This window comes from Cololabis saira, chromosome 5 (genome assembly GCF_033807715.1).
Source record: "Cololabis saira isolate AMF1-May2022 chromosome 5, fColSai1.1, whole genome shotgun sequence".
Lineage (NCBI taxonomy): Eukaryota > Metazoa > Chordata > Actinopteri > Beloniformes > Belonidae > Cololabis > Cololabis saira.
Genome location: NC_084591.1, coordinates 21099569 through 21112991, shown reverse-complemented (window position 1 = coordinate 21112991; position 13423 = coordinate 21099569). Strand labels below are relative to the sequence as shown.

General features: G+C 39.9%; 1 protein-coding gene across 2 annotated transcripts in view; it reads right to left on the bottom strand.

Annotated features, from left to right (window-relative positions):
- si:ch211-266k8.4 (growth hormone-regulated TBC protein 1-A) overlaps positions 1 to 13423 on the bottom strand; it is a 71457-nt gene that overhangs the window by 33965 nt on the left and 24069 nt on the right. The window lies entirely within an intron of this gene.

Here is a 13423-nt window from a genome sequence, read left to right as displayed (position 1 = left end):
GGCGTGATGATCAGCAACTTTATCTGAAAGTGTGTAAATTACCCAGATAACAGCTGGATTACTTTGTGGTTTCTGAAGACTATTATATCAGAAACATCCAAAACAAATCTGACGAGTCACAGGATTATTTCTCTCTATTTCTCTGAGACGAGTCTGCCTGTTTGCCTTCGGTCGGCGAGTCAAATCGACGCAGAGCCTACGGCAAAAGCATTCTGGGAGATTTTCATACCCCCTCGCTCGCCAAGTCAGCATCTGAAATCCCTCGATTTGAAGGGGCTATTCTCAGCCCCTAGCCCTCGTTATGCCCCCTCCCCCTTGGTGAAAAGAGGAATTGGGACACCACTACCTTCACGGGAACGCGCAAAAGTTAGGGTTAGTGAAGAAAACGAGGGCGAGGGGGAGAATTGGGACGCAGCCTCAGTGTGTTTCTTTGTTTAGTTTTTTAGTACAAGAGTGCAATATCAGAAATAAAAGCTGCAGAAATGCTGTAGGTCAACAGATGGAAGAAGTGGCCCATATCTTTAGCTGTAACAAGAATATTAACTTGACAGTTTTTGACATTTGGTGTTAAAGACAAAACTTGCATTGCTGAATACAGTACAGTTAAATATTTGGTTTATTGTAGGTTTTTTCCCTCCTCTGCCCCCGTATGCTTGCTCAGGATGGGGGTTTCTAAGCACGAGTGCTTTATTTTATTTATATTAATTACTTGGTATTATACGAGTTAGATTTACTGGACAAGGAAAATGGTGGAATGCCTTCTTTACATTTGGGAAGAGGGTCATCTCAAGTGTGGGAATTGAAGTTTGTCTGGGTTTTGCTCATGAGTAAGGGGAGAATGCAGTACGAGATTGACGCGTGGATGGGTGCAGCGTCTGGAGTAATGCAAACTCTTTACCAGTCTGCTGTGGTGAAGAGGAAGTTGAATCAGAAGCCAAGGCTATCTGTGTACCGGTCGATCGATGTTCCTACCCTTACCTATGGTCATGAGCTGGGGGTAGTGGCTGAAAGGATACGATGACGGCAGCTGCAACAAGCAGCGGAAATTAGTTTCCTCAGCTGGGTGGCTACGCTCTCCCCTCAATAGGGTGAGAGGTTCAGTCTTTTGGCTGCTCACAGGTCTTTTCTGCCAACACTGATCAACAGAACTTAGTCCAAAATGTGAACTATGTAACTACATTTAATGCTAAGTGGTTTGTTTATGCAATATGGACAACATTGCTAAGTTGTGAGAGTGCAGTTCAACTTTGGCTGATGAAAGAGTAAAGGAAGGGTTGCCCTATAAATGTGAGGCATTCCAAACACTGCCATGGCTTTACAGAGAAACTATTTCACTTTAACTGGTGTTGTCTGTCATTTGAGGGGGAAAAAAGAAAGAAAAGAATACCAGTATCAAACAAATAATCATCATATTGCCTAGAGCATTAGAAGATAATTTTGAAAAAAAATGACATAAATTCTGATTCAAAAGCAAAAGTAAAATAAATCTTTTTCAAGCTTATTATCAGAAAAGGTCATGAGAGATTACAAAAGTTTCTACTGGAGCAATTCCCATTAGGTATCAACTACTTTATTCCAGATACGTCCGACAGTAGCTAAGGTCTGGAGAATTAGAGTAAAACAACAAAAACTTTTAAAAATAAATCGTAGCTCATAAGAATGGAAAACTTTTAAAACTGTTAGCATTTCCACGTTCTCGTAGTGCGTGATAGCCCATGGGTACTAGACAGGTTACGGGTTAATGCAAACACCCAATCTTGTACTTGCCCCAACAGTCTGATTTTACTTCAGTGCCAAACGGGGATCAACTTCTCATCTTACAGACGTCATTAATCAGAAAGAGCCAGCAGCTAAATTATTCCTGTGGTTTTGTGTTTAGTATTTGTGATAAGTGACAGAAGAGTGTGGTTTATTAACAGTACTCTAGAATACACAGAGAGATTCAGTGCAAAAAGGCAAAAGAAAACAAACAAACAAGGAAATCAGGTGTCCATCCCATTTATCAATAAATCAATAGTATAAGGAAGGTTGATGTGGTGAAATTTTAATTATTACTTTTAAGGCTCGTATGGGGCTAGCTCCTGATTACATAGCTGACGTCCTGACCCCATACGAGCCTGAACGCACCCTGAGATCCTCTGGTGGGTCATTCCTGGCCATTCCTTGGTCCAACTTAATGACCAAGGGTGACCGTGCCTTTTCTGTTTTAGTCCCTCGCTTATGGAATGACCTGCCGGAGGAAATCAGGGTAGCTAACACACTCTCTTCTTTTAAGTCACTTTTAAAAACTCACTATTTTAGACTTGCGTTTAACTGATTGTATTATTTGTCTGTTTTTATCTCTCAATTGTGTCTTAATATTGTACTAATTGTTTGTTTCCTGTTTTTAATTGCATGTAAAGCACTTTGTGACTTGTTTTGGAAAAGTGCTCTATAAATAAAGGTATTATTATTATTATTATGTGGTGGGTGCTGGCAAACGTACATGGAGAGACAAGCAGGAGCAGGGGGAGTATTGGTTAAAAGGAACCCGTTTCATGAGTCATACAATCAAAACTCAAGTGAAGGGATTTTGAAAGGCCTGTTGAGATCAAACTTTACCGCATTATTCAGCAATAATCATGCCTGCCTCATTCTGCTGTACCTTTCACTTAAAAAAAAAAAAAATTAAAAAAAAAATTAAAATAAAAAATTGTATATATGTTATTTTATTTACAGCCATTGTTTTTCTACTTCATACTGCTGCACCTTTCAGTTTTTTTAAATTGTGAGATATATATATATATATATAATATATATATATATATATATATATATATATATATATATATATATATATTAATAAGTGCCACATTTGTTTATTTATTTACTGTTTGTTATTTTTAAACCTGGGTACAGCGAGCGAAATAACCGGAGTCAAATTCCCTGTTGGACAATGTTCAAACTTGGCCAATAAAGATGATTCTGATTATATCGCAGTTTACACTTGCACATTGGATCTAAATATATAAATTAGAGAGAGAACGCTGTATTGATTCAGGTGAACAATTTCTTTAATGCAAACAGCCTTTTAGACACTTTTCAGTCTGGCTTTAGACAAAAATCACAGCACTGAGAAAGCATTAATCAAGGTCTTAGATTACATTTATTTGAACACTGAATCAGCTAAAATATCCGTTGTTGGGCTGCTGGATCTTAGTTCCACCTTTGATACTGTGTAGACCATAAGATCCTTTTTGAAATACTGTAAAACTGGGTGGAGTTATCAGGTCTTGAAGGCAGCAGTTTTGTTGTTTCCATGATAATCAATCTGAGCTTTTTCTCATGACCTATGGAGTCCGTCAAGGGTCGAGTCTTGGACCATTGTTACTCAACCTCTGCATGCTTTCACTAGGTAAGGTCTTACATGACATCAAATTTGCTCGCCACAGCTATGCATATGACACCCAGATTTACTTATCTCTTTAACCGAATGACTAACTAAAACAGCCTCTTAACACCTCAAACAAATATCAAGAGTCAGAGATCTCATGTCCAGAGCAGATTTAGAGAAACTCATCCATACCTTCATCATCATACCTTCTTCTTCAGCAGTACTTTAATACCGGTACTCTTCTGTCAGGTCTTCCCAAAAAAGTGATTCTACAACTTTAACTGATCCAGAACGATGCTGCCATAGTTCTAACCAGAACCAGGAAAACTGAGAACATTACTCCTGTTCTGAGTTCCTTACACTGGCTATCAGTTACCAACAGAAAAGACTAAAGTGGTACTGTTAGTTTACGAATCCATAAAGAATGTGGGGCCAGAATACATTTTTGTTGATCATGTAGAATACATTTTTGATGATCTTGCAGAATATACACCAAGATCCTTAGGACGCAGTCAGCTGGTAGAACTGCTAGTAAAGCAAACTGGTTGAAAATGCATTTAGCTTTTGGCCGGGTTCTGGTTCTTGTAAAGACCTGTTTTTTTAGCTTCTACAGTATGCTGCACACAGGGGAAATAAAATTAAAATGTGCACAAACGCTAGACAATTTAAAAGTTAATGGTAAACTGCAAACTGCTGTTTTCCCAAGCCTTTTCCTCAAGGATTAAAAATATGATTTTATTTAAATGCATATTCGTTGAGAAAAACTGATTCGGAGAAGGGGCCAGACATCCACGATAAAAGTTGACTGGTGCAACACAGAAAATAAATAAGCAAAAAATAGAAGACAGGGAAGAGGGGCACATACAGAAAGGGAAGAGACCTGTTCACCCCCTGACCTTTATTGACCTTTGGTTTAAACCCCTACCACAGCTTGTCACTCAAGGCCTGCATCTTAATACGTTTTAAAAACCTCCTGAAAAAGGTCAAAGTTCCTTCCAAAAGGCCAATAGTTCAACAGGGCCTCCAGAGGCTGGGCTATGCAACAAGTACAAAGAAACTCAATTAAATGACGATGCGTTCAACTTCTTCTTCTTTTTTTTTTTTAAACACATTCTGCTGCCGTAAAACAAAGATGTAGAGGAACTTAATGACAACAACAGAAGCAGTTTGGGGTTTAGTGGAAAAAGGGAAATCAGCAGCTTCCCCGGGAGCACAAACGAGATAAAACCTGTGCAAAGTATCCAATCTGCCTCACAAAAATATGATATTTGGTACCAGAAACTAAAGCCTAGTTTTGAATTAAAGGTTGCCAGATCAATCACCAGTCCCTGTCATGTGCTGAAGTTGGGAAGTACACTAAACCTCGCATTGCCCCCAATTTAACGGGTCACTACCGGCTCACAAGGGGGTGTTTTCGTAGCGCTAATCCTAAACTTGAAATGGGACAGATTAGTGTAAGGAAGGGCAGCTGACGCAAAACCAATGCTGAATCAATATGCAGAACTAGTGAGCCACTCCGGCGACACCTAAAAGCACAAACTGAGTTTTTGTTTAGTTGTACATGACACAGCATATCTATTTGGGAAGCAACTGTGTTACCTAAAAAGGTCAATGGATAAACTTAAAATACAAGATATAATGCACGATGACAACTGTAAACAGATTGTGCTTCCATGATTATCACCCTTTCCTGTGGGCAAATAAAAGGTCTTCACAAATTACCCCATTACCATTCAGGGCTGTACTAATTACAACGGTTATTCATGCATGGAGCAAATAGCTATTTCTAATGTCTGTCTGTGAAGATGCATCATTACTTTCATAATAGTTACGATGAACCATGAGGTCATCAAAGAGCTACGCCTTTCAGTAGCCCCTATTACAATGGCTAATACCCCGCGTTTAACATGCAGGTCTAGCGTGTCGCCTGTCCTTTTTGATATTGGCCGACAGAGGGTGGCGTGTTGAGCTGGCCAGCGAATAACTCTCCCCCGAGGGTAGTCTTAACTGTGGGTCAAGTCTAATGTAAACAGAGCTAATGCAGGGTGGCGGGTCGTGGGAGGGGTTTATAGATCACATAAACTAGAAACAACCCACCAGGTGAGCAGCAGGATGTCACAGGTAGGAATTATATTTACAAGATGAGTAACTGGGGAGACGAGGAGATCCGTAAGTTCCTCATCCTCCGAGCTGAGGACGCCATAAACCAGCGTATGTCCAGAACCACAAAGGATGCTACATCTTTTGAACAAGTGGCCACAAAAATGACAAACCGGGGGTTTACACGAACCAGAACCCGGCCAAAAACGCTCATCCCGATGTTCATCCATCCTCGTTTTGAAAATGACACTCGTCTGACGCCACATATTACCCTGCTGACGTAGGGATAATACACAATTCAACACGCCCACACAGGTTACGTTATGTTTTGTGGATAACGCCTCAACTCGCTTTCAGGCCCGAGGTGACAAATAACATGCCCTGCCTTTATGTAACCTAACACTATTAAACGCATTAAATAGGCGTTCATCATTCAGCGATATTAGTGGGATCCAATCTACAAACGCCTGGTGATTCTAGGAATAGTGTAGTTGTCCCCATTTGAGTGTGTAAGAACTGCTGGGCTACAGCAAAAAATGATTCAGCAGCAATGACCTGTATTTTTTAGAATCAGATCATCATCTTAGAGAGAGGCTCCCAATTGTTTTTCAATATCTCCTTTTCATGTTTTGTTTGTAAGTCTGTTTAAATATCAAGTATTCTTGCACCTCCTGAAGACTTTGTCAATCTCATAGTCATTTCACGTGTGTGTTCTTTTGTCTAAGCTCATTTTTTCCATTCCATAGAAGTGGATAAAAGCTCTACTTACCTTATTTGCCAAGTCAAATATAACCTCAGTCTAAGTGTATGCAAATCTCCCTAACCTTTTTACATTTTGATGAACGTTAGCATAATTAAGGCAGTCCATTAATAATAGATACATTCCCCAGCTGAAGTCTGAGAGTCAGCTCAGAATGTCAACAAACAGTTTATGTACATGAATAAACACTCATACACACCAACGTACAGTACTTGACACACATTTTAGCCTTCCCTTTTACCTCAAATATAGCCAAATCTTTGAGGATAACCACAAAATGTCACAAAGTTGTATGGGATCATAATGTAAGAGCAGGCAATGCATTTGCACAGAGAATCAAGCTGTAAGGAAAATCTTCAGGGTCTAACCTGCAGAAGTATTCGGGGGCTTCACAGGATGTGAGCCAGAAATACTTTCCTCACTCTTTCTTCCTTCCTTCCCATCTGCAGCTTCTGAGCTCATTATCTAATATATTTATACAAACATTACAAATAATTAATATCACACAACACTAATCATATATAAACAAATCCCTAACCATTTCATTGGTTCTAATTTAATTAAGGAAGATTAAGCCAGGCAAAACTCCACTTCCAAGGTCTATTCTTTTACAGAGATGGTATGAGACAGAAGGAAAATACTTTTTCACATAAATCATCCTAACCAAAACATGATCATGGGTCTTAAAAAAAAGCTCAAAGAAATATAACACTGATCTGATATTACTCATTTAAACACCTGTTTCCATCATTTCTTACTGCCGATCTGTGAACCAACACTGATGAGTGACATCTGACTCATTCAAGGGAAAAAAAAAAAAGAAGTAAAATCAGCATTGTGTTTAAGAATATTCATAGTTCTGGTCCGAGTTCTGACAGGCAGATAGAGATAAAAGTGTCCAATATCCCATCGCAGGAAAAGAACCATGAAGGAGTTTCATTGACTTAATTGTTGAAAACATTGTTTTAATTACTAAAAAACAAAAATCATGAGAAACGTTTGTTGCTTAAGATGCATGTCTCATGAAGCAGCCCTGACACATTTGAACTCTGGCTATACAGTTTAGCATTGTTTTGAACCCATGCTGGTTGCACTGGCACCATATCTTTTGTTAAGGACTGGGTTATTGCCCTAGTGATGTCCCCGTGCTGTTTCCATGGAGCCAGAGGCCATGGCACAACAGATTAAATGGTAGCAAGAAAAATGGATGCAGTCTAGTGCTCGCGTCATGCCACAACCTTGTAATCAATCACATACCAATTACAGAATTGCATTTTATATGATATGATATACAATACAGGTCAGGCCTACCATGTACACTTTAAAATAATAACTCAAATTCCCCATCACCATGAAGTATGAATATCCAACCTTTAAATGGGTTTTAGAAAGGCCATGAAACATCTCCATATTCACACAGACCAGTTTTTTTTCACACTGATGTGGGCCACAATACTACTTTCTTTTCTTTTTTAAAGTGTTGCACGTTGTATGTCCTCAGAGCTTCTAGACATCGTAAATACGTCTCTGCTTTCAGGTATCTTTCCTAAGTGTCTAAAAACAGCTGTCATTAAGCCACTTAATGAACAGAAAAGGCTGTCTTTCAGCAGCTGTATAACCTCCTAACAATAAATGACTGTTTTGATGTCTTCCGGTCAGGTTTCCAGCCACATCACAACAACACTGAGACAGCTCTTGTAAAAGGTCTTTAATGAGATCCGCTCCAATACAGACAGTGGCAACATTTCAGTCTTGGTCTCACTGGATCTCAGCGCTGAATTTGACCAAGTTGACAATAATATCTTGATAGAACGGTTGAAGAACTGTGTGGGAATTTCTGACAGCACTTGCCTGGTTGGAGTCCTACATAGTAGACAGGGACTATTTTGTGTCTTTAGGTAACTACAAATCAGAGTTAACAAAAACATTTGGAGTTCCTCAATGTTCAGTTCTGGGGCCTCTGTTTAACATCTGCACACACCTGCCACTTTATTAGGTACAGCTTGCTAGTACCGGGTTGGACACCATTTTGTCTTCAGAACCGCCTTAATTCTTCATGGCAGAGACATACGCCCCCCCCGCCCACCATTACACCACCACCACCAGCCTGAACCGTTGATACAAGGCAGGATGGATCCATGCTTTCATGTTGTTGACACCAAACTCTGACCCGACCATCCGAATGTCGCAGCAGAAATGGAGACTCATCAGACCAGGCCACGTTTTTCCATCTTCTGTTGTCCAGTTTTGGTGATTCTGTGTGAATTGTAGCCTCAGTTTCCTGTTCTTAGCTGACAGGAGTGACCCGTGAGGTCTTCTGCTGCTGTAGCCCATCCACCTCAAGGTTGGACGTGTTCAGAGATGCTCTTCAGCAAACCTCGGTTGTAACGAGTGGTTATTTGAGTTACTGTTGACTTTCCATCAGCTCCAACCAGCCTGGCCATTCTCCTCTGACCTTTGGCATCAACAAGGCATTTTCACCCACAGAACTGCTGCTCACTGGATATTTTGGGTTTTTTTCTGACCATTCTCTGTAAACCGTAGAGATGGTTGTGGGTGAAAATCCCAGTAGATCAGCAGTTTCTGAAATACTCAGACCAGCCCGTCTGGCACCAACAACCATGCCACGTTCAAAGTGACTTGAAACACCATTCTTCCCTGTTCTGATGCTGATTTGAACTGCAGCAGATCATCTTGACCATGTCTAGTTGCTGCCATGTGATTGGCTGATTAGAAATTTGCGTTAACGAGCAGTTGGACAGGGGTACCTAATAAAGTGACCGGTGAGTGTATATGCTCCCACTTGCTCAAAGTACGAAAAAGGAACAAAATGTATTACCATAAGCACGCAGATGACAAACAAATCTATATAACCATATCGCCAGGAGACTATAATCCAATTCAAACTTTGATCAGATTAAAGAGCGGATGTGCCAGAATTTTCTTCAGTTAAATGAATACAAAACAGAAATAATAGTGTTTGGAGCCGAGGAAGAAAGATTAAAAGTCAGCACTCAGCTTCAAGCAGTAAAGCTACAAACAAATAGCCAGAAATCTGGGACTGGTTCTGGACTCAGACCTGAATTTTAACAACCACATGAAGACAGTAGTGAAGTCTGTTATCACCTAAAGACCATGAGGAGGATTAAAGGACTGGTGTCTCAGCAGGACTTAGAAGACCTGGTCCAGCTTTTATCTTCAGTAGACTGGACTCCTGTAACACTGGTCTCCCGGGTCTCTAGAACCTCCATCAACCAGCTGCAGTTGGTCCAGAACCTGCTGCCGAGTCCAGGAGTCCAGGAGACCAGGAGACCCGAGTCCTCACTGAGACCAGGAAACTGGAGCATCTACCTCCAGGTCATAGATCTTTACTGGCTTCCTGTCTGTCCCAGAACAGATGTTAAATCCAGCTGCTGGTTTATAAATCTCTGAACGGTCTGAAACCAAAATAGATCTCTGATCTGGTCCATGATGAACCAACCAGAACCCTCAGGTCGTCAGGGTCACGCCTACTTTCTGTTCCCAAAGTTAGAACCAAACAGAACGTGTATTAACAAGTATGATATTGAACATAAGGTGTACTTAAAGTTTTAGCACCATCTAAACCAAAACACTTAGAACCATATGAGGTAGCATTACACCAGTGAACTATTTTTCTGTGTAATTTAGTTTTCAGCTGGGAATGGGAAACGTAGAGCGTAGTGACCTTGACTGCCAGATCATGAGAAAAGTAAGCCAAAAAAACACCCCAGGACTTTTATATATTTTAAAGCAATTTCACTAAATAAGTACAAAGTGTCTTATACGCAGAACTGATAACCCTGGTAATGACGTAAGCAACACGTTATTACAGCAAATCATGTGAATGCCTTAATCTGAATATTTTCTTAATTGGAATAAGGCCAATTAACAGATTATTGAGGTCCATGTAAATGCACTTGTATAGCTAATTTAACAGTGACAAAAATTAAATAAACAAGCTGGTGAATGAGTCTTCCTGACAGAACACTTTAGACCAGGGGTCGGCAAGTAAGTTTGGCCTCGGGCCAAATTTTTTCGGAGCAACTGAATGGTGGGCCAGAAGAACATTACATCAATCAGGCGAAACGTGTTTTTTTTTCTACTAAACAAAACTTTTTTCCCCTTATCTATAGGCTACTAGTATTATTATACTATTATATCTTGTACAAAAAAGTAATTTAAGAAAGTCATTAGTTTAAATAAAGTAACTTGAATTTGCTACAGACTGTTATTAGTGTGTTATTACTGCTTTAGCGCTACTCTGTGGCTGCGTTATGAAACCGCTTATAAGTAACTTGGTGATAATAATATTATTTTCTGCCAAGCTACTAACAAATACAGTCCTTCTTTAAAATACACAGAACGACATTAAACACATGAAAAACCCATGACGCACCTAGATGCACACGGAGCAGCAGCTCTCTGTGTCTCCTGAAGCGAGTGAGAGGATATGCAAATGAGGCGGATTTTCCGACGTATTTTTAGACATATAATGGACGTTTTACCATTTAAAAGACCAACAGCAAAACTCAAGGTAAGTTATCAGTTGTATTTTTCACAGTTTAAACCACAACAAATACATCTTACCATTTCAACAGCTTCAGGAGTTTTGTCGGGAGTCTGTGCCATGGATCTATAATATTAACGTCTGTGCCTACGTCACTCCTGAATATTTGTGTGCACCTCTAATTAAGGCCCCCTATGCTACAGGTGACAGGGAACTATACAGAATTGTGTGCGTCGGGAATCATGAAGATTCTACTTTTATTTTATCTTTTCTAAATAAAGGCTTTGAATCTTCTATGAAATTGTCGTTTTTGTGATAGTAAATAATAATTAAAAAAAATATATATATATTTATCAGATTTTCAATGTCATCTGGCGACCCAGATATTATTGGAGACGGGCCAATTTTGGCCCGCGGGCCGCCAGTTGCCGACCACTGCTTTAGACTATGCATACACAAAGGAAAATCCCACCCTCAGGGACCAGGTAAAAAACAAAAAAACTAAACAACTTTCAATCTTGGGCACTGCTAATTCCCTGGTTCAACAGGCTAAAGATAATGCATCATTATTGTTCACCAAGTCCAATGCACTATGTACAATCAGCTGCTCGCTTCAACAGGTTGAACAAGGACCCAGAGCCAAAAGCTTGTATTCACTTTAATGCCTTCAAGCCCTTGAAAGAGTGAAAAACTGATGGTATAAATCGTTGATTTTCCTAAGCCCTCAAACTGCTCCAGTTCTAGAGTTATGAAAGAAAGCAAGGTCTCTTTATATTCCTCCCATTCATGCACAGTCAGAGCTATAGACATTGATGGAAAACTGTAAAGTGCCTCCTCAACACAGCTCAGTGAACCATGCATGATGGATCATCATTGCTCTGATCAAATCCTATTGATGTCCTCGATAACTCTCGACAGCAACCTAAGTCTCAGGCCTATTTTGTGGCCCAGGACATCCATCAATGAGGTCAAATATTTCAACTTTACACAACTCATTTCAAAGACACCTAATGGAGAAAGATAAAAAGACACAGGCATTGATCATATTGAAAAGAAGAAGCACCTCCAGTGCCCATGCACCTGGGAGAAAGATTCATTTAAACCTTTAAAATATTACACTTCCAGAACCAGGTTATGAAATGATGAAAGAGCTGACAAGTCTGCCTCTGCTTAATAAGGACAAGTTACTCATCATAGCCAAGCCTTTCAGCCCTTTGCAGGAGCAGAAGGAGGAGCTTAGTTAAACACCAAGAATATTTAAACACGTCCTCCCCCACAACAAAGTCTCAGGCAATGTGGGTAGTATTGTTCTTTTCATTGTCCAGCATAAAAAGCCCAACATTTTGCCCAGTCAACTTTAGCCAAGAAGCCTTCATACAGATATTCACGTTCTCATTTAGTACCTCAGTGTCTCCTTAGTCTCTTACAAGTAAATGTACATAATCAGCATAGGCCCCAACAATAATATGGACATCATCACTTGTCCCAGGTAAAAAAAACAAAAAACAGCCAAGTTATGCCATAACCCAGTGGTCCAGAACCCTCGGGCCCCAGCCCGGTACCGCTCCATGGGTCATTTGGTACCGGGCCACGCAGATACAATAAATAACTTCCATTATTTCCATTTGATTTATGATCCGAGTCTAAATGATGTTTTATTTTGAAAAATGACCAGATTTTCTCCGCTACACCAGTCTATGACTTACTCTTGAAGCATGTCAAGACATCAAGACCCGTGTTTCGCTACAACAGGACTAAAAACCCTGTTGCAGTTTCCGACATCTTATCCGTGTGAAGCAGGGTTTCCTGTAGTCACGACAACCAAACCGAAATTACGAAGGAGACTGGACCCAAGCACCACACTTGGGGTTTCATTGTCTCCCATTACCCCTAGATGGGACCGTCTCATTGCAGGAAAACTGGCTCAGGGCTCCCACTGATTCAGCGCTATTGTGAGGGGTATTTTCAAGCACTGTGTTTTAGTGGTGTGCCTTATTTTTAATGCAAGCTTTAATGTTACCATAGCGACCAACCAGAGTGTTGGGGCAGAGAGGATGTTAGTGATGTTCTGTTGTTGGCGCAATGTTACGTGGACGCCGCTAATAAAGTTGCACATGAATACAAATGGATTTAGGTTTATTATTATATATAGAAAATACCATCTTTTTTATCCCGTTCGTATCTTTTTATTTTGTTGTATTTATCTGCTACACCTTTTTCAGATCAGCACGTGAAAATATTGTCTGACATTAAACTGGTCCATGGTGCAAAAAAGGTTGGGGGCCACTGCCATAACCTATTCAGCTAAATGTTCAGTAGCTTAACTGTACAGCGGTCCTGAGAAAAGCGCTGCCTTTTTCTCCATACTGGGATTGGTCTACTGAGATCATCTCTAATCTTTAACAAACACTGCACCATTGTACAATTTCAACCATAAAATAATAATTTGCTGAAAGCCAAAAGTGCTAAAGTACAACAATGAAATAAATAATTCTGATCAACCTTATCAAAAGCTTTTTCCTGATCTAAGAAAATTAAAATTATAGTTATTGACAATACAATTGTCCAACAAATCTCTGATAAGGAAAATATTATCCATAATGCATCTGTCTGGGACACATCAAGACTGATCACTAAGATCAGAAGGTAGGTAGTACCTTTG